The sequence below is a fragment of the Ursus maritimus genome, unplaced genomic scaffold, assembly GCF_017311325.1.
Source record: "Ursus maritimus isolate PB19 unplaced genomic scaffold, ASM1731132v1 scaffold_17, whole genome shotgun sequence".
NCBI classification, from domain to species: Eukaryota; Metazoa; Chordata; class Mammalia; order Carnivora; family Ursidae; genus Ursus; species Ursus maritimus.
Genome location: NW_024424119.1, coordinates 50803689 through 50809445, shown reverse-complemented (window position 1 = coordinate 50809445; position 5757 = coordinate 50803689).

The following is a 5757-nucleotide window of genomic DNA, read 5'->3' as shown; positions in this document are numbered from 1 at the left end:
CGCAGTGATTTTGCACCGTGCAGACCACGCGCGCACCCTGGACAGCCCTCGCGATGCAAAACACCACATATTATCCAGTGACCGAAGAGCCCTGGCACCTTCAATCATGCAACGAAAGGCTTTGGGGGTTTCTTGTTCAGGAGGAAGCAAAGTCTTTCATGTCAACTCGCATTGCGGGATGTGTGAGCATTTCCATAGTTAGGTATTTGGCCCGTCCTAGGATCCTGCTAAAAAGGAAATGCATTCTTATACCCTATTCAAACTGCAAGAAATAAAAAATGTGCTTCATCTGGTATTTCATCACTTATCTCAGATGTTCTAAGAAAGCATGCATTCTTATGCACACTTTGGGGAAAGATGCCCGTTTTTGTAATAGGATTTATAAAGTTGACTCTGCCCGCTTTGTATCCAAGAGGGGAAGAAGCAGATGCTGCCGAGCTATCATGCACCACGGGGATCTTCCCGTCAGTGCAAAATGGTTGCGATTTTCCCTCATTTATTGAGGACAGATCTGCTGTGATGTAGCAGACACCAGACTTGGAGCTGGGACTATTTTGGCTTATTAAACAAATCTTGTGTATAACTTTGGTAAAAAATAAAATTTTTATTTCCAAAAAAGAGAGGCATGCAGGCTTGAGATAGTGCATTTTCATATTTCTCTGGCAACAGTCATTCATCTGAAATACTGTAGAGTGAATTATCACAATTTTCACTGAAAATACACACAACAACCCAAAACAAAGAGAAAGGGACTAACGTGGGCCTTTAAAAAAATCTCACAGCTTAGTAGCCAAATCATATCCCCCCGAGGACCAGAATCATGAAGAAAGTAACAGAAAACACAACACGAGAGCTTTTTATTATAAGGTTTTCAGTATTATTTTACCTTTAATCTCTGTGCACCATTACTTTGAGAAAAAAATGAAATTTTAATTTAAAAATAAAATAATAAGGTAATCTACATCAAATGAGAAAAAAATTGAAACAAAATAAAATCTAGCATAGGAAAACTTGTTAATGATGCTTAAATGTTTTGTGGTTTACCATCAGCCCCTTCCAGTTAGAAACCGTTTTACTCTCTGGGTATTCTTTTAAGGACCTGAAAAGAGGGCAGGGCGGAGATGACTATTTACACCCAGGAAAGGCTGTGTCTCCAAGGGATGTTTAATGTAAAGTGATTCGTACAACTTCTCGCCGTTTCACCATCTCTCCCACCTGCTCTTCACGAGGTCTTCGTGTGGGACAGACAGGTACACTGTGGTTGAGGGTTGGAGCTTTATACACACCTGAGTTTAAATCCCTGCTCTGCAGGTGATCCTGAACAATTTCTTTCTCTACGCATTTAGGGCTTCATCTCTGAAGTGGGTACAATTAGAGTAGCTACTGCTTAGGGCTAGTGTCAGCATTAAAGGAGACGGTGCATGCAAAAAAAAAAAAAAAGAAGATTTAAGTATTCCATAAATGTGAGGGGGAAATTCTAAGCCAAGTTTTAAACTCCTCTTCCGTTTTTATAGCATGTTGTATGCAGCACAGGCAAACCACACCGTTTTCTTTGTGATAATGAAGTTCTGATCTTTATTCCACTTCTCCCTTCCACTGTTCTCTCTAGGCATTGTTTCCTTTTGTCCTCTGAGCAGCATGCTTCTTCCATCTGCTTTCTGCCTTGTGAAAGGTCATCCGCAATGGCCAGCATGACCAGTGTTTTCCCCAGAACCGATAACGTGGAAAAATTAACACCAAACGTGTTCATGCTTTTTTTGTTTTTAATGACCTTGCCAGTTAAGAGAACCAACTTGCTTTTAAATATGCATTAAAACATTAAACTGAACCGTCCCTAGGTTGTCACAGCTGAGTTGCCAGATTCCCCCACTCCCATCCCCTCCAGGAAGGAGGGGCAGGCCAGGCTCGGGTGGGTCCCATGGGACTGCAGTGAGGTCTGGCTAGGGCTGGGCTTTTTTTATGTGTGAGGTTGGAGGGCAGAGAGAGACTAGAAGAGCAAGTCTAAAAGGGTTGCCATTTGGAGAGGCTTGTCAGAAGGCCGGAGGAAAAAAGCAGCAGAGAAAGGGCAAACCAGAAAGATGGGTCTGCCTTGGGGTTCCTGACCTTGGGCGTACTTGGCCACCTCGGCTTGCAAAGCACCAGCTGGAGGGCAGGAAGTGTTCATGAATGGGTCAGAAGAGTGGGGAGATGGGATCTAAAGCACTGGCACATCATAGAAAGGCAGTTCATCTATTAAGGAAGGCAGAGAGTGGTGGTCAAGGGCCCAGGCTCCAAGGGTTCAAACCCAGCTCTGCCCTTACTAGCTGTGCTTCAGCACGCATTACTCCTCTGCTCGAAACCTCAGCTTCCTCGTCACTGCTGTGATTTAAGATGGAAGCCATTAGAACACTTGACCTAGGTTCCCATCTGTAAAATGGGAATCATTAGAATATTTGATTCATAGGGCAATTATGAGGATTCAAAGACATCATACTTAAGTACCTCACTAAGGATTTACCATTCTTCAGACAGCTACGTTTCTACTGAAACATTACTAATCAGTGAGCCACCTCTGACCAATTCACTTACTTCAGACTGCAGCTCATCCCAGGACTTGCTGACTTATCTTTCTCCATAGCTCATACCACCCGCTTATTTTAGGTGTGACTTATAAATATTTTCAATACCGTCATTCTCCCTCCATTAGGACGTAAGTCCCATGAAGGGAGGGTTTTTGTCTGTTTTGTTCACCGATTCTATCCCTAGCACCTAGACAGTGCCTAGCCAGGTGCTAATAAATTTAGTTGCTGAATAAATAAGTGTTGGCCAACATTATTATTACAATTCTAGGGTCAGAAACTCATGACAACCCCTTGAACTGGGAAAATAAGGAAAGGCAAATATAAAAAACTCTAGGTAGACAGTCACTTGTAAAATTTTTACTGGGTTCTTGGTGGAGCTTTCATATCTGATCCTTCATATCAATCACTCAAAACATCCTGGACTCTCTAAGGCAAAGGTTAAAGAGGAAGGACGGAAGCATGACCAGCTGACATCTGAGGTAGGGAAGGGACCTGCCTATTGCGCTGATCCTGGGAGGGGAGACTGAGGCACAAAGTCTGGGATCCATCGTGGGGTCAGGAACTGTTTCTATGACTGAGGAGGGCAGCAGATTTTTCATTTTAAAAGTTAATGTTATTGGGGCGCCTGGGTGGCACAGTGGTTAAGCGTCTGCCTTCGGCTCAGGGCGTGATCCCGGCGTTACGGGATCGAGCCCCACATCAGGCTCTTCCACTATGAGCCTGCTGCTTCCTCTCCCACTCCCCCTGCTTGTGTTCCCTCTCTCGCTGGCTGTCTCTATCTCTGTCGAATAAATAAATAAAATCTTTAAAAAAAATAATAAAAGTTAATGTTATTAATCTGTCTTATGATATGTAAGTAACATTGGGCTTTGAACTATTATCCAAAAAATACAGATACCTCCATAGCACCAATCCTTCCCTAGGAATAGTCACTGCAGTTGTTTGCGAATGTCTATAGGCCTCTACCAAAGCATTTGTAGAGACGTAGAAATGTATGTGTATCTATATGTACAGATTATGTGTATGTGTGCATATTTTTCAAAATATAAGTGCTATCACCTCTATATGCTACTTTCCAAATACCTTTTATCATCCTGTCATGTGTTTTATATTCCTTTGTAGCTTCCCAACGATCTACCTCAGTTTTTAATGGCAGCAGACTTTTTAAGTTAATGATGAGCAATTTTAAAAATAATTCCTAATAGGGTTTGTTTTTTAGATTACTTTTAGATTTGCAGAAAAAGTGAGAAGATAAAAGAGCTCCCATACGCTCTGCACCCAGTATGCCCTATTATTAACATCTTACATTGCTATAGTACATTTGAAAAAGTTAACAAACCAATTAAAGTTGAGTTTAGCTTATTAGTAAACGGTTTAGTTTATTAACTGAAGTCCATAGTTCATTCAAATGTCCTTTGCTTAATACCTTTTTCTGTTCTAGGATCCCACCTAGGATAGCACATTGCATTTTTTTTTTAAGATTTTATTTATTTGAGAGAGAGAAAACATGAGCAAGAAGGAGGGGAAGAGAGAGAGGGATAACAGACTCCCCACTGAGCAGGGAGGCTAATGTGGGACTCGATCCTGGGACCCTGTGACCATGACCTGAGCTGAAGGTAGACACTTAACACACTGAGCCACCCTGGCGCCCGTAGCACATTCCATTCCATAGTAGATCTCCTCAGTCTCCCCTTGAACAGAATATCTTCTCGGACTTTCTTTGGTTCATAATGACCTTAACTGTTTCAGTAGTGCTGGTCAGTTCTATTTTAGGATGCCCCTCATTAGGGATTTATCTGATGTTTTCCTCATGATTAGACTGTAGCTGTGGGTTTTGAGAAGGAAGACCACAGAGGTAAAGGGCCATTTTCATCATATCATATCAAGAGTACACACTCACGACATGACCTATTCCTGTTGATATTACCCTTGATCACTTGGGTGAGGTAATGATATTTATTTTACATTTTTGAGTTATAATCCAATAATACTTTATTTATTTTGTTGCTCAAATTTTTCAGCTTTGATCACTGGCTTTCAGTTGACTCCTGTGTCCCCTCGAGATACCTCCATCAATGGAGTTGTTTCTTGTTTTTGTTTTTCTTCAACCACTTTCTTACTTTCTGGCACCACATGATGCTTCAGGTTCATCTTGCATATTTCCTGCCCCAGCCCTAGAATCTGCCATTTCTCCAAGCAGCCCTGGTTCCTTTCACTAAAAAATGGTATAAGAAACCGACATCTTGGCACTAGGTGTGTTCTTACGGCGAGCAAATTTATTTTTCTAGAAAGAATAAAGATGTCTATGGACTTTCTCTTTTATTCAAAATGAAAATTATTAATTCAAAATTGCTATCACTGGGCCCGAAGGACAAACATATATTTCAAAAACTTATTATTTACTTTACTGGGGAAAGTATTCAGCTTTTGCAGCCTACGTATGTAGGACATTTTAGAATTCATGAAATGGCATCACATGACCCTGCTGGGTAAATGTGATCAATTCCACTTCCTGAATGGGAAAACCAAGGCAGAGAGAAGTGATGTGACTCTTTCTACGAGGGTCACACAGCTGAGCTGAAGCTGGAATTAGTTTATTCCATTCAAAACAACACTTTGTGCTGGGATTTTGGCAAAAAAGCAGGAGAACAAAATGAATGATTTACAGCACCCCCCTCCCGCTTCCTAAAACCTTTCTCCAGCATCATCTCCAGATTTTGCTGGAAACTGTACACACTCGTCAGACAGAACAGGCTCTCCCAGATGAACCGTGTTTCCAGACTTGCCCCTTAACTATTCCCCCTCATAATAAAAAATCCGGTTATTTAAAAGCAGAAATCAGTTCTTAGGCTACTTCTTAAAGCCAAACCAGACACTCAGCCTCAAGGACCATAGGGCAAGGCAGGTTTTGCAAATGAATGCAGCAAGCTACAGCACAAATGTCTTGATGAATGGTGGTTGCTTCACCACACTCAGTACCCAGCAGGAAGGCAGCCACTACTCACCTGATTGTTGACAAGTGAGCCGTGGACCCAGAGTTGCCACATCTTTCCAATTTTCTGGGAGAAGCAAGAAAACCCTCAGCTGGCCAAGACTATGTGGGCTGGTTTCAGCTTTCAAGCTACCTGGGGTTTTTTGTTTGCTTGTTTGTTTTGTTTGTTTGCTTTTCTGTTTTGTTTTTACTTCTGAGCTAGCC